General features: G+C 45.1%; 1 long non-coding RNA gene across 1 annotated transcript in view; it reads left to right on the top strand.

Moving 5' to 3' along the window:
* LOC309814978 overlaps positions 1 to 21,723 on the top strand; it is a 159,234-nt gene that overhangs the window by 124,851 nt on the left and 12,660 nt on the right. The window contains exon 2 of the long non-coding RNA XR_014295787.1: positions 2,613 to 2,830. This is a non-coding gene — a long non-coding RNA (uncharacterized lncRNA). The remainder of the gene's footprint in view (positions 1 to 2,612; positions 2,831 to 21,723) is intronic.

Genomic DNA, 21,723 nt, shown 5'->3' with positions numbered 1-21,723 from the left:
TTTGTCTGATTGAAAAGTAATAGAAATCAAATGAAGCTTAAGAAAAATGAGAATGGGGTGTCTCAAAGAACCCAAGGGCAGAGGTTTAAGTAGGGTGAAGAAAGGTCCAGAACTTCGATGCTGGAGAGAATTCTATCTCTGTTTCTCACACTTGCTTCCATTATTCTTTCTGGGCTGAATAGCTTTCCCTGCTGCACCAGTTACCAATTCTGTCCATCTGGGAAATTTTCTTGGTTTTCTCATCTATACAATATTATTCGTCACTTCCTTACCTCCTTACCTTATAGGGTTTGTAAGGAGTAAGGTACATAAACCATTCAAGTGGTTGACAGAGTAAGTGATATCAATCATCATCATCATCACCATCACCATCACCGTCACACTGTCATCACTGTCATCATCATCATCATTACCATCATTGCAATCATCATCATCATCATCATCATCACCATCATCATCTAAATTCCATGGAAAGGCACTCTTAGTTGCCCAGATTGGGCTAATTCTGATCCGGTTAATTACAGCCACATTAAGTGTCGACCTTCTGGGATCCAATCCCTGTTGTTTGTTGGCAGTTCGTGGTTAAGGGTGTGAGCAAGGCCGACATTCCCAAAGTTCTGGGGTATTCTCTGGTTTGGTTTTGTTGGAACCTCGCTGAGGGCAGTGGAGGGTTCTCTTCTGCTCCATTTGGATCTGCTGTTCAACCCACCCCCTCACCTGTTGAAGACCCCAACAGTGGTTCAATCTGCTCTACAATCATACCTGCCCAGCCCCAGGTTTTGAGGTTTGAGCCCACTAATTGAGGGCTGCAATTAGTCTACAATTGGTTCTGATCTAGGGGATGCCACTGAGCCCATTGGATCCAGGATAGGTAGGATTTTGTGATGCAGGGGTGGTAGTGGTGAAAGGACAGCAGGATCAGGGAAGGTCTGAAGCTCTGCGTATTGCTGAATCATGATGGTTGTGGGGAGAGGAGAAACCCCAAACCCCAATTAGAATGAGGACCCAGGAGGGGAAGATGGCGACAGAATGTGGAAGGGAATCTTTTTTTATTAATTACTTTTTATTGGCGTATGGTTGCTTTACAATATTGTGTTAGCCTCCACTGCACAGCAAAATGAATCAGCCATACACGTACAGATATCCCTTTCCTTTTGGACTTGCGTCCCATTTAGGTCACCACAGTGCATTAGGTAGAGTTCCCTCTGCTATACAGTATGTTCCCATCAGTTGTCCATTTTATACATAGTATCAATAATGTATATGGGTCAATCCCAGTCTCCCAATTCCTCCCACCCCACCCCTTTTCCCCTTGGTATCTATACCTTTGTTCTCTACATCTGTGTCAGTACAGTGGCTTTGTCTTATGGCGAAGAAGAAGGAGAAAAAGATGGCGGAGGAGGAGGGGAAGGGGGTGGGGAGGAAAAGGAAGAAGAGAAAGAGGAGGAGGGGAGGAGGACAGCAGTGAACAGAAGAAGCAGGAGCAGTAGCTGGTGAGAAAAAAAGATGAAGCTGCTGCTGTTGATACATCGAAGAAACGGATAACGCTGAAGATGAAGATGCTCCTGAGCCCACCCAGCTTCAGGGGAGCCAAGTTCTCATTCACACAGACTTCTGGAAATGGCCTCCTTCTCCCTCATTGTGCTCGAATCTATAACTCACACCTGCCCTCTGACCCATCCCCCAGCTCCTCCTCCCCTAAGAAGAAAAGAAAGGACCCTGGGGCCCCCAACAATTCCAGAGTTCTGGTTCAAAGGAGGGTGCTCAGGCTTGGAGAGCTCTGCCCTGCGGTGGAAAGGGGGCTGTGAGGGTAGCTGGTAAAACATTTACCTATGTGGCTGGATGGAGGAAATTGCTGATCCCGTATCACCAACCCCTGGAGGTGGGGGATGAGGCCCCCATGACACAGGCTTGTCCAGGTGTGGAAAATACGGTAGGGCCTTTGCATCCGAAGCCCATATGAATAGATCTCACTTCTTCTTTTATCCAAGAAAGCCATGGAGGTGGTAACTAAACTAACTTCCATGTCTTGAGGGATCACAGTTTACTGGGTGCTGTGTTCAGCTTTTACATATTTTTCAATCCTCACATGGGCACTATGAGAAAGTTGTTGTTATTCACTTGAAGCTTATGAAATCACTGACGTTCAAATATTGCTAAAGTAGGAAATCGGCATTTTCATACGGTTCAACCTATCATTATTATTATTGTTTTTGTTGTTATTGGAATCACAGAGAGGTGAAATAACTTACCCAAAGTTACCCAGCTCCAGTGTTAGGATAAGCTCCTCGCCATGATCGGGAAGCTCACACGTTCTGGATGCTGTTATCTCCTGGGTCTCCATTCATAGCTGCTTTCCCCCCTCCCCTCCTCCAAACCTCAGTTTCCACACGTGTAACTGAGGATATGACAAAGAAACTGCCATCTGTGAAGCATTAATAGGTTCCGGCTCTGTGCTGAGCAGTCTACCCCCATCACCTGATTTTCTGCTCCCAGCCCCTCTGTGATACAGGAATCACTCAGAGCTGATGCCTGCATGGGTCTGAGCTCTGTGTCTGCACCTAGTAGAAGCCCAGCTAATGTTGGCCTTATTCTTGTGACCCCTCTTTCAGGAGCCACAGCATCAGAACAGGAGGGCAGAGTACACTCTGCGACCAGGAATTACACCACCTTCCTCCTGGCCCAGCGAACACATGCAAGGCAAGCAGCAGTCCCTCCCGTGGCTCATTCCTAGGAAATCAGAGGCAGACAGGAATACGTGTCTTCCAAATGTCTCATCAGGGAAAATCAACACGTCTCCCTCACAGATGTGGATGACCCTTCATGGTGGGTGAGTCTGATGAGATGTTATGCCAGATCCTTTTCCTACAGCACCTGTTGGGGAATGAAAGAAAGGGAAAGAAGGAAGCAAACGCTCATCATGTGCACATTTGGGTTATTCGGATCACTTGGTTCTATTGTTGGTTCTTTGGTCAAACCATTCATTTGCTAACCGTGCATGAGCAGGAACTGTTCTAGGTGCATCCAGTAGCTTCTGATCTCACCGCTTGCACATTTGTGTGTCTTTTAACTCTTTGAAGCCTGCAGCCTGAGACAGTCCCCCTGGCAGCCACTCCACCGGCAGCTGGTCCAGCTCCCTGGGTGCTGTAGGTGCTTAGACACGGATGGCTGAATTAGATTGTGTCACACTAAGGAGAAAGGTATTGACCTCTGTGAGTTCATGTCCAGGCTCATCGAAGGCACATTGAAATGCTCAGAAAATATTTGTCAGATGGAAGTGAACTGGAGCATAGACGTTCACATTTCTTCCCAAGTCTGGCTGGGGTTTGGGGAGAGGGGAGGTAGGGACTGTTTTTATTTGTTGTCGCTTTGGTTTGATTTTCACCGTATCGACTTCCCTGGAAGGGAAGGGGCCCCTCAGGTGAATGGCGAGGAACCCCAGATCAGGCCTGGCTTATATTCTCATAACTTTCTCATATTACCGGCTCTGGATACCACCCCACGGTGGTATCCAGAGTTCGCCGCCTCATTGTGTAAAAGTCTCCCAAGGGGGCTTCCCTGGTGGCGCAGTGGTTGAGAGTCCGCCTGCCGATGCAGGGGACACGGGTTCGTGCCCCAGTCCGGGAAGATCCCACATGCCGCAGAGCGGCTGGGCCCGTGGGCCATGGCGGCTGAGCCTGCGGGCCATGGCTGCTGAGCCTGCGCGTCCGGAGCCTGTGCTCTGCAAGGGGAGAGGCCGCAACAGTCAGAGGCCCGCGTACCAAAAAAAAAAAAAAAATCTCCCAAGAATCCTGGTGGACCCTGCGACCATCCTAAATCCCCCCCAGAACAAATCCCCCAAGCATAACAGCCAGGCATCCCCTAAAGTGAGTGACCCCCAAGCGTACAAAAGGTGCACAAAAGGCAAAAAATAATAGCCTGCCTCCATTCCGCCTGAGACCTGCGCTGCAATGCCATAAAGCATTTGGTTTAAGGTATTAAATGCCATTGGTGATGAGAACGTCGTGTAAGATTTGCTTTGCGATGTCTTTCTTCTCAAACTGTCATCAGAAGTGATTTATAGGTGAGACCAGTCTAAGAAACAACACGTTTAGAATTGAGGGTTGGGGAGATCGGGTTTCTCGGGCAGTCTTGCCATGCCGTTCCGAGTCCCAGAGATGAAAAGCCTGTGTCAAAGTCAAGTGCGTGTATGCAGCAGGAACACGTGTTCCCTGCTGAGGTGAAAACAATGAAGCTTTGTGGGACATTGTAAACTGCCGGTTTCAAAAGGAGGATTCCAGAGGGCCAGGCTGGGGGACACTCCTTCTGCAGAAGCCCAAGGAAGTAAGGTTTTACCCAAGGCCAGACTGGCCGCTTTCCAAACTGCACTTGAAATGTTGCTGTCAGAGTTTTACATAATAAGGACATAAGGTCTCATCTGTAGTTTATCTTTTTTATGTGCCTGGCACTTGTCACAGCAACCCGAGGATTCAAATATTATTATTATCATTCCTATTTCACAGATGAGAAAACGGAGGCTCAGAGAAGTGAAGTGTCTTACTTATAGTTGCACAGCTGGAGTGAAAGGATTTGAACCCAGGCAGCCATGTTCCAGAGCCCACAGGCTTAACTCACTATGTACACAGAGTCGTAACTTCTAATTTAAAGTGAATCCAAATACCCCTTTTGCTTCACTTTGTCCATATCTCTCTCCCCCCAAAAGTTGCCATTAACTGAGCACCAACTATGGGCCATTCTCCTGGGTGCTTGCTATATGTTATGCCTGATCCTCATTATAACTCTGCCAAATTGGAGGTGTACTTTACTGTATTCAACAGAAAATTGAGACTAAAGTCACACAGCAAATAAGTAGCTAAGCAGGGAATAAAATCAAGTCAGCCTAATTCCAAAGAAAACCTGCTTGCCATGAGGCCATGTTGTGTAAAACAACTCACAAGCATTGCTTTGGGGTCTGAGAGTAAGCATGCTTCTTACAGATCAGAGTCTCCTGGAAATCACGGAAGAGTTTAGAAGTTAGGGTGGGTTGGGGGATACTCCGGAGTCTGACTACTTTGGGGTCTGGATTGCCTCTGCCTGTCGGACCAGGAAGGTTGAGCTGCTCTGGATAAGCTGGTTGTCGGAGGACAGCATCCACTATTTTATAATTATTATTGTTATTGTTATTGTTGCTATGGTATGGTTGCTATGGTATGTTAGAGCAATTTTCCTTTATAGAAGTCTCCATAAGTGTTTGCTGGAGGAGCTGAATTAATAGAGATGAAGGAAGGGTTTGAAACAAGGAAAGAGAAAAAGAGGAGAAAAACAATTCATCCGAAATTGCAAATCAAAGAAATGGCCAGAGACTTGTTTTGTGTCATGTGTATGCTGTTTGTATCAGTCACAATAAGTTTGATTCTACTGCAGTAACAAACAGCCCCCACGTTTTAGGAGCGTAAATAACAAACATTTATTTTTTGCTCTTCCAGCGTGTTCATTGTGTTTCTGCCGGTGGGATCAGTGGGGTTCCTTTGCTCGTTTGTTATTACAGTAACTTAAGAACTGAGGCAGAGTGCTTATCTCTTCATGTGCTTCCATTGTAACTGAGGCAATGAGAAGAATCTGGGGGAATACTGCATTGGCTTTTATAGTTTCTACCTGGAAGTGATGTGTGTCACCTCTGCTGACACATTGGCCCAAATGAGTCACATGACCACCCCCAGCTTCAAGGGGACAAGGCAAGTGCATGTCCATCTTGTTCCCGGGCAGCGGCGGCTCCAGAAATATTTGGTAAATATCACCAGTGAAAACCACAACGTACGCATAGTTTTGAATTATTTGCAAATACCTTGTAACTAAATATTTTATATGAATTTAGAGATCTAAGTTCTCTGCACAGAGTTGGAAGATCTGGCAGCACCGACCCACTAGAGGCAAGCAGTGGTGGCCCTTTAGAAGAGGCGTACACTTTCCATTTTGCTGCTGGCCCCACCTGGCCCCCTTCACTCATTTTGGTTAGGTGCCTGGCTCCTGGGAGCATTTGGTGTGCAGACGTCTGGTTTGGAAGGATGAAAGTAGCCGCTCCAAGCTCACTCTGGCATTTTGTTTCCATCACCAGATGCGTTTGTAATCTACTCCCATCCCAGAGATGAATAATGCTAATACCCTAGAAGTGCCTTGTGCAGCCCAGGGATCAGACCCGCTGGCTGTAGCACTCAGGCTTGTTGGCAACAGTGGGATTGCATAAGCCCATGAAGGGAGTATTTAAGGGATTCATGAAGTTGGGGGAGGGAGTGTGAGTCTGCAGGAGGAATTTCAGAGCCCATGCCCCTGGTGAGGGGATGCCCATGCTAGTGGGAGCTAAGGCAGGCAGCTGTTTCTCCTGGTAATGTCCTGTTTCATTTAAGCTGCCACTGCCCATACAACTTCTCTGGGTTCCCAGCATCCCCATATGAAAGAGGCGTGGGAACCTTCCTGTGCAACCAGCAGCTTGGGTTGAGACAAGGTTTTGTTCTCAGTTGTGACCTAAACCCAGTAGGGCATAGAAGGACTACAGTGGGAAGGTGTAAGGTTGCATTCAACAGAAGACAGTGTATCAGTCTGGGGAGGTTAGATTATGTTGCAGTAACAAACAATCCCAGAATCTCAGTGACTGAAAACAACTAGAGATTATTCTCATTCACTATTTTCACTCACTTGACATGTGGATCTTGAATCAACGGGACCCCAGCAATCTTGACTCTACTTACAGTAGCCACTCATGGTAGGATAATGGATTAGCCACCATCTTTACAATTGTCAGTCTCCATCCTAGAGTGATAGAGCTCTGGAGGGTGCCACATCAGTAATCAAAAGCTCCTGCCCCAAAGTGACATGTCTCTTCTACCCTTCATATGCCCCACTCAAGTATGGTGGGGGGGGGGACAGGAAATGCACAGAAACAGACACACTTGGTGAACAAATTTGTGAATGACCACTGTATTGGGAGAGGAGACTATTGCTTTTATAAACACTATAAATAAAAAGACGTTGGGCTTCCCTGGTGGCGCAGTGGTTGAGAGTCCGCCTACCGATGCAGGGGACACGGGTTCGTGCCCCGGTCCGGGAGGATCCCACATGCCACGGAGCGGCTGGGCCCGTGAGCCATGGCCGCTGAGCCTGCGCGTCTGGAGCCTGTGCTCCGCGATGGGAGAGGCCATAACAGTGAGAGGCCCACGTACTGCAAAAAAAATAATAAAATAAATAAATACATGCCCCCTAAATATGCAAGGATGAACCTATCAATGACTACAACTGGTATAACGCATACTTTGCTACTCTCCCCATCCACCTTGCCAGGCAGGCACTAGGGTCAGCCCCATTCTGCAGAGGAGAAGACTGGAACTCAAAGAAGTAAAATGACTTATGTGAAGCCAGAACTAGAAAATGGCAGAGTCCATATTTAAACCAGGGCTTGCCGAAGCTTATGCCATTTCTACTGGGCTCCGCTGGGCCTCAAAAGGCAGCTGTTTATGAAGACTCCTGGGTGCCAGGCATGGAGCCAAGTGCTAAGGGGAGGAGATAAGTTCTAATTCATGGTCTTTGCCTTCTTTTCAACAGAATTCCACTTTACTAGTCTAGGGTTTCAGTGATTCTATTTATTTAATACTTGATTTACAGGTGATAGCGGGTTGAATGGTGACCCTGCAAAAAGATACATCCACATCCTAACCCTCAGAACCTGTGTGACTTTATTTGGGAAAAGGGTCTTTATGGATGAAATTAGGTTAAAGATCTCAAGATGGAATCATCCTGGATTACCCAGGTGGGCCCTAACCCCAGGGACAAGTGTCCTTATAAGAGACAGAAGAGAAGAAGACACAGACACCGAGGAAGATGAAGCAGAGAGTAATGTAGCCATGAGCCAAGGAAGCCAGCAGCCACCAGGAGCTGGAGGACGCCAGCAAGCGTTCTCCTCTAGAGCCTCTGGAGGGAATGCAGCCCAGCTGACACCTTGATTTTGGACTTCTGGCCTCCAGACTATGAGCGAATACATTTCTATTGTTTTAAGCCACAAATTTGTGATAATTTGTTACAGCAGCTACAGGAAACTAATACAGGTTCATATCTCGGACACGACAAAGTTGTATATTTTGGACATTGGATTGTATTCATTAGAAATATCAGAGCTCCAGTCCTTTGCCCACCTCCTTAGGTGCCCCTCACCCCATGGTCACTCATGTCCTGATGTCATGTGCCTCTACGCAGGGCCAGAACCCCATGGTCAAGCAACCTCAGAATGGACTTGGTACCTACTATGACAAAGCCCCTCGTAACCTTCCCTGACAGTGTGCACACACTCCTTCCCAAGTGTCTGTCCTCTGTTGGAAGTGTAGCACTGGACCCACAGTATAAGATGCAAGCAAAGTGCAAGGAACTTAGTAAATGATAACTGCTTCGGATCCCAGCTCTGCCACTCAGAGTCTTGGTTTCCTCGTCTGCAAAATGGGCTCAATCTTAACTTCGTAGGGTTGAGATGAGTCTTAAATGGGCAAGTATATTTAAAGCTCTAAGCAGAGTGCTGGCGTTCAGTGCATGCTAGCAATTATTGCTATTATGAGACCAATTTGAGAAATATAATGAAATATAATGATTGGAAAGCTACATGAACTCATCCAGCTCAGTTTAGCAGAAACTCTGCTAAGATGCTGTGGGGATGCATAGCAAGGTAGGATACTGCATGTGCTGTGCAAGAAATGACTGAGATGTTCACCATAAGATGTAATTATACTGGGTTTAACGGTTCTGCTTAAAAAGGGCAAGAGCCTTGCTAAAGTACCCAAATGGCCTGTTTGGGGGTAAAATCTGGGTTAGAGTCCAGTTTACAAAAAAGGAAAAGGCCACATCCTCGACTAAGACCCATAAGAAGCATACAGAGAGTAAAAGTACTTCCATATTTCTGTTCAACAAACCAGATGGCAAGAAATGTAAAATCAAACCTATTAGGAGAAGACAGAAGAAACACATTGAAATGACTGTTTTCATCTGCGTGCAGCATGACATTGATAAAAATGCGAACTATAGTCGTTAAAAGGAGGATCTTTCATCAAGAGATGTCTTTGGTTACACGGTTCAACATTCTTCTTTTGGTCCAACACTAGAAGAAAGTCCATGTGACATGTTAGTGTGTTGATCAGTCTTTGAAAATTAATGGCTGAATCAAAGGCTGTCAAAAGGCCCTCTTCTCTTAGCCTTTTAAAGAAATATATTAATTTGCACATCACGTTGTTTCCTGGCATTCCGGCTGCCATCTACTATTCTCCTGCAGAAAAAGAATTCTCCAGAATGCCCACAAGTGTGAGCGTCACTGTCATTTCTCGTTGGGTTTTGTTTGTTTCGGGCATTACATGTCCAGGCTGTGTAATATGGATTCAGTGCCTTCTCATTAATAAGCCCAGCCTTTAGCATGTGGCAGCTTCAATTCTCGCCATCCTCGGCACTATTCAAAGATGCTTTCCACGCTTCGGATTGGTTCGCATCGACCCTCCAACCTCATTAACCTGAATCCTGTCTCTCTTCTCCCCAGGGGGGAGGAGAAGCATGCCAGCCCTTCATCTTCCCCATTCCTCTTCCTCTCCACAGCCTGGGACAAACTCTCTCTGGAGAAATCCTCTCGTGTCGGGCACTGCAATCGCAATCACCGGTTTCCTCAAGCAGAATTCTGCCTGAGATGGTGGGGGTGTGTTTTTCATTTGAAATGAGTCCACATCTGGGACTCACTTAACTTGATTTGGGAAGTCCTGTGTTTCTGATCCAAAAAAACAAAACAAATTTTTTTGTGAAAATAAGCCTGATTTTTTTTTTTTCCCCTTTCGGTGTGGATTGATTTGTCTTCCATTAGATTTAGCTTAGAAGGAAGAAAAGAAGAGAGGAAGAGACAGAGAGAACAATGAACACTGAATCCACTTGGCTTCAGGACCGCCTTCCCTTACTAGCTGATGAGGCCTTAACGTCCGCGGACTGATTGAATTATCCACTTCCATTGAAAGGGAGAAGGCAGGGATGGAATCCTCTTCCTGATTGCTGTCCCTTTGGGTTTCCTGCCCAGAAAAAAATGGTGCAGGATGAAGGGAAGGCTATTAGAAACCACAAAGAAGCAAAATCAACTTGTGTATTGGCTGGCCTGAATTACCAGGGTATATACTCGGAACTTTATTCCATAGTAACTGCAGAGCCCTGGAGGATATCTGGATATAGAAAATATGCAATGAGCGCCACCCCAACTCATCTATTTACTAGGATATATAGACGATTCACCCAGTGTGAGAAAATCCAAGTGTAAGAATCAGATGTATGTCGGGGATGTGGATGACATACAGAAATGATGATTTACATTATAAAAAATTCGTTTTTCCCCACAGGAATGCACTATAATTTTAAAAAATTAGTTAAACCCTCTACTTAAATTTTTATCTAATTTGCAAAGAATGAGTAGTACATATTTTTTTCACTATAGTTTTTTAATAGCTAAACCCTCTACTCAAATTTTCATTTAAATTTCCAAAAATGAGTGATACATGTTCCTTTAATGTAGTTTTTAAGAGCTAAACCCTCTACTTAAAATTTTAATCTAACTTTCCAAAAAAATTGCATAGTTTTAAAAGAAATTTGCCTAAAATGGAGATATATCTGTGACCCTCAGCAATTGAGTCTAACTTTTGATTTTAAAAATATAACATGGAAGTATCACGTGTGAGAAAACACATGTGCGTGCACGTACACACACACACACACACACACACACACACACACTTCTGAGTATAACCTGCCTGACCTGTGCTTGTGAAAATCCCCCACTCTCCAACAAATCATAAATAACTTTGAGTATGAAATTTATGTATTAGTATAGCACACAATAATTATTTACATTTTTTATTATGATTGTATAAGCAGGGTGGAGATGGGAAGTCTGGAAATATTACAGTACAAGCTCTGGTATTCAAATCACTGTTCTACCAGTGACTACCTCTGTGATCTTGAAAAAGTTAATCAATCTCATATGTGATAATAACATCCACTTTATGGGGCCTTTCCAAGGGTTAAATGATCTAAGATACTTAACACAGTAACCGCTGCTTGATTCATTTTTAAAAATGATTATTTCAAAATCAGAATTATGAGTAAATGTGATGAAATAAAATAATGTATGTAAGCATTCAGTAGAATTCCTGGAACTCAATAAACATTCAAAAATTTTTAAGGATCTAGCCAAAGAAATAATCAACCCAGACATTGAATACATTAATGGAAAACAAGGGTTACATCAGCTGAAACAAGCCTATAATTAGGACAGGAAATAGCAGAGTTTATGCTCCTTCACCAAGAGAACTGAATTTGACTTTTGCGGCACAACCAAAATTTCAAACTGAGTTAGATCAGCTTTGGAAAGAAAATCAACCAGTCACCGTGCCATGAGGGGACCCTTCAAATGCTCTGAACAGTGCTTTTAGCTAACATTTGTTAAATGCTTAATGTATATCAGGCTGTGGTTCTAAGCTCTTGACGTGTATTAACTCAACTAAGGCTCACAAGGGCCCTTTGAGGCCGGTACTGTTATTAGCCCATTTTACGGAGGAGGACGCCCAGAAGCACAAAGTTCAGTTACTTGTCTGAGACCACACTTAGCGGCAGAGCTAGAACGGACAGGAGCCTGCGTTTAACCAGGACCTTTACTTCCTCTCCTGTATCTTCTCTATGATAGATTCCAGCCAAAGAAAGCCCTCTATCTAAAGATAAAAGATGCAAATACCATAAGTTGGCATTCTAGGAAACTAAAGAGTGGAAAAGGAGAAGATAACTTTGCCTGGGAAGCCATTGTGGAAAAGTTGGTCGGAAGCACCTTGATAAGCATCAGACCTGTCAGTGTGGCCAGTAGGAATGCTCCGTACTGAATGGTGGCCCAAAAAATGTCCAATAGGAGTGCTGCATACTAAATGGGCCAAATCAAGCCAATCCAATGATCTCTTGTAGAACTTTATTTGGAAATCCTCAGTGCCTAAAAAGAAGGCTGCTTATTTGAGCTCAAATCTCTGCTGACGCGTTTTTTTTTACAGGTAATAGTTCTCTAATGTACTGAACGAATATTTACGGGAACACTGCTATATGCCAGGCGTGGGCCAGGCACTGGGGAGAGAATAGTGAGCCGGACTGTTTTGGTTGCTACCCTCATGGAGTTTGTAGTCTAGTGGGAGAAACAGAATTTGAAAACTTTTTCAACTATGTAATTAAATTTTTGACAAGTGCATTTGAAAGAGAACTCCAGGTTACTCTAAAAGTGTAAATATGTAGATATGATATTGGAAATATTTAACAACCAATATAGCCTACCAACAATTGACTGATGTAGGGCTTAAATAACTCATACGCATGTTCAAGGTAGGTCCCTTTTGGGTAGGACTAATCTGGGCAGCAGGGGACGCAGAGAGGTCTCTTAAGGAAGTGAGTTTATTCTTTTTAATTAAACCTTTTATTTTGAGATAATTGAGAGTCACACATGGTTGTAAGAAATAAGACAGGAAAAGCCTGTGTTCACTTCACCTGGTTTCCCCCAGTGGTGCCATCTCGCAAAGCTATAGTACAGATCACCACCAGGTAGTTTAAATATTTTTTAAAATAAATTTTAACCCGAGTTTTGAATAGGTTCTCCATGCTCATGAGACGGAAGTTAAAATTTACAAAAGGGGAGACGGGGAGGGGGGGAAAGTGAGCCTTCTTTCTTATGTGTCTTTCAGACACCCACTTCTCTCTGGAGTCAGATATTGTTACAATGCCTTGCATGTCCTTTCTCAAGTATTTGATAAATTAAAAACATTATCATCTTGCGTGTTATAATACAGATAACAAATACAAATACATACACATGTATGCATTTTTCCACCGTACAGGTGATAGCATACTATATCCACAATTATGAGCCCTGCTTGTTTTGTTTAATATCGTGGAGATCTCTTTCATTAAGAAGTGAACCTTCAAGGTGAGTGTGAGGAATCTGAAACATGCTGTAAAGGCATTGCTGGCAAAGGGTACTGCCTGAGCCAAGGAAACAGGAAGGACACGGATGCTTTGAGAAAGAGGAAGGACACCACTGTGGGTGAAGGGGGAAGATGGTGGCCAGATGGAACTCTGGTTCTCAGACCTCTACTTGAAGGACTTTGAAGTAACGTGTACATCCTCCATGTGGTCCGTATTCTGAGGCCCAAAGTCATCCTATGGCTGATGAAGACACTTCCCATCTCCTATGACAAACTTCCGTCACTGTAGGTCATCTCCTCACTACATGGACCTGCCTGATGCAGTGAGGCTTTTGCTTCCTGAGGTCTGGAGAAGCATGCTCGAAACCAGCAAGGGACTTTCTGGTTTCCCTCAAATCCTACATTCTTTCTCCAATCCCTCTACGGGACTTTCCCCAGCCCCTGTAGGTCTTTTCAGACAGCCAAGGACAAGGCAAAAAAAAGGAGTGGTGGCAGACAGCAAGTCTTGACTTTTTTTTGCTCCAATTTGCAAGAGACAGCAAGATGGAAAGATGTGCCTCTGATTATGACCCCTCTGTGCTTCCTAAAAGCTTCTTTCTGAACTTTTAAGCCTCCTCAAGTTTCAAGTCCTCTCTTTTTCTTTCCCCTGTTCTTTTTCCCTCTGTTTAAACTAATCTAAAAAGCCATAAAAAGCGTCTGACACTATAAACTTCCCTGTAAACCTTGGTTTTATAGGTTTAATTGCCCCATTTTACAATGCTGCGTGCCTGGGTCCTGAAACACTTCAGTTTTGCAGGACAAGTTCAAATTCATGGCAAGAGTCTGGGCCACCCCGTGATGGGGTTTTGAACTCTGGGAGCCCACGAGGCACCTGGTTCTGGCCCTGGCTGAACAGTTTCTTTGCAGGCAGCTCCAAGTTGCCCAAGTTACCCAAAAGGAGTGAGAAATTTGCCACATCCTTAGAGAATGCCAAGTCCTCTGAAGTCCCCTGAAGCCCAGACTTTGTTCTTGTTGGAGAGAACTCTTATAAAAGCACCATCAATCAACAGAATATTTACTATAGCCGTGCAAACAATCACTATTTATCGAATACTAGTAACTGTGCAAATGTCTTTTACGGGGGTAATCCTCACTACAACGCTGTAGGTTGGGATCACTATTCCCACATGTATTACAAGAGAAGACACCTAGGCTCAGAGATGGCACTTATTTGCCTGAGCACACACAGCAGGTCTGGAACTACAATGAGAAGAGGGGGGCACTTATCTTAGACACAAACTTTATGGGACACCAAAAACCCCAGTAATCAAATAAGAGTTTAATGTGATTCGTAACAAAATGAAGCTGACAAACTATGTCCTGTAGGCTGCCCACCTGATTTTGTAAATAAAGGTTTAGTGGAACCAGGGCCAGGATTAGGGTGAGTCAAGTGAGTTGTACACAAGCAGGGTTGGATCCCGTCTTTATTTAAACTTTTGAAATTTTCTTCGTCATGGATACTCGGCATTCAGTTTGATTTTTGAAATGCTGCATTAAAATATTATTTATCTCAGTGATGGTGTTTTCTGGCACCCCCTTAAACTTCATTTCCAAGGTGAGTGCCTCTCTTGCCTTACCCTAGTCCTGGCCCTGTGACACAGTGAGTGCCATGGTGGCAGTCTGTTCATCCAGCTGACTTCCAAGGTGATTAGGTGTCATGGCCAGGAGGCCACAGTTTCTCCCAGGTGTAGTCACTGCTGCTTTGTGCAGTGGCAGCGAGTTGGGGCAAGTCTTCCCTGCAGACGTCACCTGCTCAGGCCAGAGAGGGGCAGTCTCCGGTATCAGATTGCCTCAGGAACACCCAGTGGCCTCAAGTGCAATTACCTTGATGTTCCCTTGTGACACTGTGTGCTCATCAATACCTTCAGTCTTGAAGGGGAAAGCGGGAAGGCCTTCAAGGCAAACTTTCTCATCTCACACGCTGGCGAGGTCCACATTTTAGTTCTATTTGCATTTTTCCCCTCTGTCATTAATTATGTTCCATGTAGGAGCCAGGAGCCCTGGATTTCAGTTCTAGAATGGCTGTTGATTTCTCCTGGCTTCATCGGTCAGCTTCCCTCCTCCAACCATGTGGGTCCTTCTGTGGCTCCTCACACATTGTGTCCCTGGATCTTTGCACAAGCCACTCCCTTGACCCCGAATGCCTCCACCCTGCCCCCCATCACCCGGCTCCCTCTCCTTCACATTTCTGTCCAGGCATCTCCCCCTCAGGAAGGCCTTCCTGAAAGGCCCCTCACTCTACCCCAGACAGGACCCCGTAGCCCCTGCAACCTCTCCTTTGCTGCCCTGTGCACTCTGATATAAATTGACTTCATTATTTATACTGGTTGGTTTAATTTCTGCATTTCCTACCAGGCAGCAAGCTCCAAGTGGCAGGTCCAGGGTCAGACTTGTCCACCGCCTCATTACCTATGCCCATCATAGACCTGGAGCCCAGCAGGAACTCCATGTATGTTTGTTAACTGAACAAGTGACTCTGTGGCCTATGATACTGCTCCTAATCTCCCTGACCTACAGGATTCCACAAGTAGAGTGAGTGCCGTTTCATTTCAAAGGGCCTCTGACATTCTACTGTGAGTCTGCGATACCATCTGGGGCCTAGTTAGGGAGGACACAGTACATTGGAGTTTGTCCAAGGCCTGGGGCTCCCATGGCTCCTGTGAGATGAGATGCATTCTTACTGACCACTGAGCCAGGGAAATGGAGACCGGTCTGGTCTTTTCATCTCAGTTAAGAGATCGGAATCTCCGACAATACCAGAGATTATCCACCCTCCTTGATTAGTCTGTCTGAGACTTGGGGGCCAAGGGAGCAGCTTGAATATTATCCAAATCCATGGAGGTTTTCCTAGGAGTCACTTTCCAACTCAGAGCCTCATTCTGCTTTGGGAAAGAGAATGATGTCATTATTAGGAATTAAAGGTGTCGAACAATAATCACTGACATCCATTAAGGGTTGGAAATAAACTATGTTTACTTCACATTTAACAACATTTCAATATGGAGTCTCCCAGCCTGGTAAACTTCTGTGTAGGCTGAAGGCTCACAAAGATTATTCGCAGAGCTGGTTTGTGAGGAAAGTGGCACATAGTACTCTGACAACACTGGGTGAAAGGTTTTGATGTTGGGCCTGGGTCCCCCACTGCTGTCTTCCTGCCCTGTCTGAATTTCAGTGGATAAGAACAAACATACACTCCCAAGCACTCTGGTTCTTGGTGTATGAGGAGGGCAGATGACGACTGGGGGCCCAAGTCTCACTCAGATCTTCTTAGAAACTTTGGTTCAGACTTTTACCTTCTTCTGGCCTTCCACATGGCGCCATTTGTGAAGTGCTTTGGAAGGTCGATGGGAGAAATCCTATAATAATTCTTTGTAAGTTCAGCAAAGATGCTGATTCTTATTTTACCTTTAGAGAGAAGGTATCATTGTAACCATACTACAAGACTTGTTCTCATGCCAGAACACTGACCTGGGGATACCATTTGATACCATATGGGAGTTCCCCTTGTCTCCTCTACATAAGAAAGCCAACACGGCCCTCACAGCCCCCCGGTGGCTCAGTGGGTGCTGGAAGCAGGCAGCCTTGGGTTGAGTTCTGGTTGTGCCATGGGTTACTTAGGTGTCAGAGTCGGTTTCTTCAACTATCCACCGAGCATGATGATGACAATTATACCTACAGCCCGATGTCTGCTGTGAGAGTTAGGGGAGATGCTCGATGTCAGGCCCTGGCCCCCAGTTCACGCTGATTCACACATATCAGCCATTATAATTGCTATTTTCCACTGTCTGGTTCTGATTCTCATGCTCTGCTACTACGTTCTTCCCTTCCCTTCCTGCCCCAGACACCCAGACCCCAACCCATGTGCCTTTCTCCCCCGTGACTCCATTCCATATCCAAGAGCTGAAATCTCCTCAGACGGTGCCCCTCTCCATCCCATAAACCATTTCTTACTTCTCAAAGCCCAGTTCTGAGATTGCTGTGAGGAATAAGCAACATGGCACTTGTTCAAGCACCTGGCATGTATTAGGAGCTTAATAAATGGTTTGCTGAAACTGTTGACTGTGAATTAAATGCCTTAAAAGAAATCTGTAGCTCTGAAAGGTTGCATTTCCTATGTCTTCCCACAGCAAAATCTCTATTTTGGAAATTCTGCAATTAAAGATTTGTTTCTTTGGCAGAAGCAAATACGGGCTTAAAAGCAAATGCTGGTTTATGCCGGATTACTAATGTTGCAAAGTGCGTTAAGCTGTATTTCGTCATTTGCACCCTTGTGTGAGTTAATTTCTCCATGCCTACTTACAAGGAGCTGAGGCTCAACTTTTAAACTGTGGGATGTGGGGTAGGGGGAGATAGAGCAAGAGAGAATTGAAAAGTTGGTGAGGTAAGAGGGAGAGGAATCAGGAGGCCATAAAAATGTGCTGAAAGAGGATGTAGGAAAGCCCCAAGGACAAACTTTTCCCATTTCACAGAATGGCTGAAACTTAACTCATTCCCCGTCTCATACAGGACCCCAAGACCAAGGGCGAAAATATGACCTATTTACTGTGATGAACTCAGCCCGTCACACAGTGACTGTCATGTATATAATTGGCACTCAACTCAATGTTTGTTGAATTCAACATTCGGCCTGTTCTGCCACTAACTTATGTTGGAGTTTTCCACTTTAAACTTTAGGTCTTCTACTGTATGCTACCATTGTACCAGGCCCACCAAGTCAGCTCGCCTTACCTATTGCATCTCAGGTCTAGAACGTCTTGGCTTAAAAGTGAACCATGCTTCTCAACATATGTTTTCTGCCATGTCTTCTAAAACTTCTGCTTGCTCTTGTAACTATCTTTCTGGTTCTACAGATAATTTCATGAGTCTGGGCTCCCTCGTTATTTGATATTTGATTCGACTTATTCCATGAGTTTATTGTTTATGGGGACTTGGCATCTCATTTTTCTCCTCTCAAGAGCAAGAATAGAGGGGGTGATGGGAGGCCCTGTTTAAACAATTTCTGTGAGGATTTTTTTTTCCACTGCTCAGATCTCAGGAGGGTCCATGTTCCCACTCACCAACCCCTTCCCTTTTGGGGGGAGGGTACTTTGTGTGAGTTCTTTTCCTGCAAAGCCCTGACCAGGTGAGGGATTGGCAGGATGAGGTAGAATTTTGGCCAGGCTGCGGGTGGAGGACCGAGTTGCTGCTACTTTGGGATTTGTTCATTCATTCACTTCATTCAGTAAACATTTATGAAGCATCCACTCCTGGCCAGGACCTGGACTGGGTTCTGGGGACAATGAGTGGGGGACTGGGCACAATCCCTGTCCTCCCAGAGCTTACTGTCTAGGGGGGACGTCAGACAGTTAAACAAGCAATGACAATACATCATGATGAATGGGATGGCTCAGGATCTTAGAGATCGCCTGATACACTGAGTGCCCACTGGGGGGCCAGGAATTGTACACAGTACAATGTATGTATGTATGCATTTTATTGAAGTGTAGTTGATTTACAGTTCACAGTATGTTTTACGGTTTCTCTGACTTAAGTTTTCTCATCTGTCAAATGGGGACACCCATAGGGCTTATTCCATAAAGCTGTTGAGGAGTGACAGAGTTTTCATTGTAAAGCACTTAGAATAGTGCCTGGCCCATTAACCCACTAACTCACCTAATTTGTTTATGGCACATCTCCATTTGACAGACGAAGAAACTGAGGCTCAGAGCACTGAAACTGTTGGCCTTGAGTCCTGAAAGCATCTGAGAACGCAGGAGCAATCTGGGAGATTGCCAAGACCCGCCTTTACATGATACAAGCCTGAGAGAATTCGTTGGGCTCACACTTTGGATCTTAGAGCCTAAGATCTAATTTCCCCAGATCAGACTTGTGGAAAATGACTACAGAACACACTCTTCAGGAACTGTGGAAAAAGTCGAATCTAGTCCAAGGGGGAAAAAGTAACTATACACGAGCTAATTTCAACACCAGCTATGGTTCCCCCCCCGCCCTCCTCCCACCTTCTCCTGAGCTCTCTTAACTCTGAAAAACCAGAAAACCCATTTACTAAGAATAGATTTTCTTCTATGATTTCTGGATACAAGGTAGGTAGGAAATAGGGGAGAAATAAATGATTCAGAGTCCCCGAACGCAATCATTTTTGGCCTGCGGTTTGGAGAGGGTTTAACAGCTGTGAGTGAGACCTCAGACTCGAGCCAAACCTGAATCCTGCTTGCAGTTTGGCGAGACCACAAGTGCAATTTATCTGAAAACACGGGAAGAATCCTCTTCCTACTGCCAACTGGGACCCCAGCAATGGAAATGTTGAGAACTGGCCTGATCGTACTGCACTTCCCATCATGCTTACCTTGTCACGAAAAGCAAACAAACAGGAAAATAAAAAGTCCGAGGCCTTCGGTTCTCTGATGACCCTTTCAGCTCTCACACCAAACAAAATAACGAAACTAAACACACTCAATTCTCTTACAGTATAAAAGCTCTGATTCCAAATAATGAAATAGGGGGCAAAAATAAATATCCAGCTTAGGCAAGGGGCTGTTATTAGGCAAAATATTACATCCATATGGCAGAATATTGAGCTACCACTGAACTGATCTTTAAAAAATGCTTCTGGTATAATGTTAAGTTTTAAATAAAAAATGGCAGAAACTTGGGTGGGGTAAACCGCATAAAGAAAATAAATGCAGATGGGGAAAAATGACCAGAAGGCATTATTCCAGAGCATTTGCCTTTGGGTGGGATGAGTCTTGGTGATTTCTTTATTTATCACCAATTTGATGAACTTTACTGCCCGGCTCTTCTCCCGGCAAAAATATTCTGGGAGTAAATCACTACAATCAGAGAATCATTCCAGTTCTTAGCAGTATATCAGTAATGACTGCGGACCTCTGGGAGTGGCCCAGGTAAGACAGAACTTCCTGTGAAGGCTCCCCTTTTATCTTTACGGCAGAATGACATATCTAATGCAAATTAGCCTGAGTTATGTTATCATAGTAGTATTTCCCAAAATACATTTTACAGCACATGAATTCTGGGAGATGTCCCTCCAGAAGGGCAATCCATTTGGGAATTTGTCAGTCACTGGACTGCCTGCAGTTTCCCACTCTTGAAGGCTCGCCAGGCAGAGTGGTGATTAAAGCCTCTGAGAAATCCTGCGTTAAAGCTTATTTACTTTGTTGAGACCAAATTTTCACAGATTCTTTGATCACACATTCTTTTATTTCCTTTAGTTCCTATGATCCTTTCGTGGGGGTAGAATTCCAGGGAATGACAATAGGAAATAAACTGTGTTAGATTGGAAAAATGACCACAGCCTTTCCCCTTTCCCAGCATCCATGCTTTCTGCAGTGTGACTGTAGCATTTCCCATCAAGCACTGGGGAGTACTTCCCTATCTTTGAATCTAGGCTGGCCTGGTGATTTGCATTGAACAGTAAAGTGTAACAGGAATGACAAGGCAGCAATTTGGGGCCTAGGCTTCAAGAGGTCCTGCACGCCTTCATTTTCTCTTAGAATGAGAATGGTACCACCACCATGACACTGAGCCTGAGCTATCCTGCTGGAGGACAAAAGACCACTCGAAGGACTGACAAGAAAGTCCCAACAGAGGCTCCCCTGGGTCAGCCATCACCCAGCCAACCTGGCAGCTGACTACAAACACGTTTGTGAATCCCACAGAGATCGGGAGAACTAACTACCCAGCTGGACTCAGCTCAAAAGCTGGCGAGAATAATCATGAAGTAAATGAACACTGGTTTTGGTAGCCACTAAGTCTGGGAGTAGCTTGTCATGCCGCAAAAGCTGACCTATACATATTCTATAATAGGGATCACCTTGCATTAAGAAAATTATATTTTTCAAAAGTGAATAATCTGCAACTTTCAGGACTTCGTTATTTGTAACAGATACTGATTCTGATACTACCCATGTGTGTGTCAACCAGTCTGGGATGGAGAATCTGCTCTTAAAGACACATACGTGGGGTTTGGGCCATATCTATGCTTTTTCCAAGAGAAAAAAATCCTGCTTCCTATGTATGCCTGCCCACAGGGCTCCCTTCATAATCCTCATCTCATTCAACAGGCCTCTTTTTTACATGCAGCTTCATGAGTTCCTGCAAGCCAGGCCTCTGTCTCCCCAGATGACACATTCACTTTGTCTCATCCATAGCTTCATGGAATGGAGAAAAGGAGCCAAAGAAGATAAAAGTGAAGATTTGACAAGGGGCTGGTGCTAGGGGTGGGAAAGGAGGCTGTCCTGAGCTGTGGGAAGCCAGAGTGAACAAGACGGAGGCAGCCAGTTGCAGGGAGATCTGGACGGAGAGTATGTGAACAGGCAAAGAAACTCCCAAATGAACTGGTTATTGATGGAGTCAGCCTCGCACGCAGCTCTGCCATCTTGTCAAAAGGCTTTTATTTGGCCTTTTTTGTGAGAGTCCTGGGAAGCAGTCATGAAAGGAACAGACCCAAGGCAGTCCGTGCTGATCTGGGCAGCGTGTGCGCCTGTGCCTGCCCCTGCCTGGCCTCCCTCTGGCCCCCACCCCCCTTTTACAAGGGCCAACTGGGTTGCAAGGTTAAAGCCAGAGGGGACCAATTGGTGTTGCGGGGTTTTTTACAAAGTGCAAAGGAGCAAAGTCATTAGCAAAGGGCGAGAGAGCAGGCCTGTTCGAGAGGGAAGCCGGCCACCCAGCGCCTTCCACG

Source organism: Mesoplodon mirus (genome assembly GCF_964341445.2).
Source record: "Mesoplodon mirus genome assembly, chromosome: 13".
Taxonomy (NCBI): domain Eukaryota; kingdom Metazoa; phylum Chordata; class Mammalia; order Artiodactyla; family Ziphiidae; genus Mesoplodon; species Mesoplodon mirus.
The sequence above is the reverse complement of the archived record's forward strand: the minus strand, read 5'-3'. Positions and strand labels throughout refer to the sequence as shown.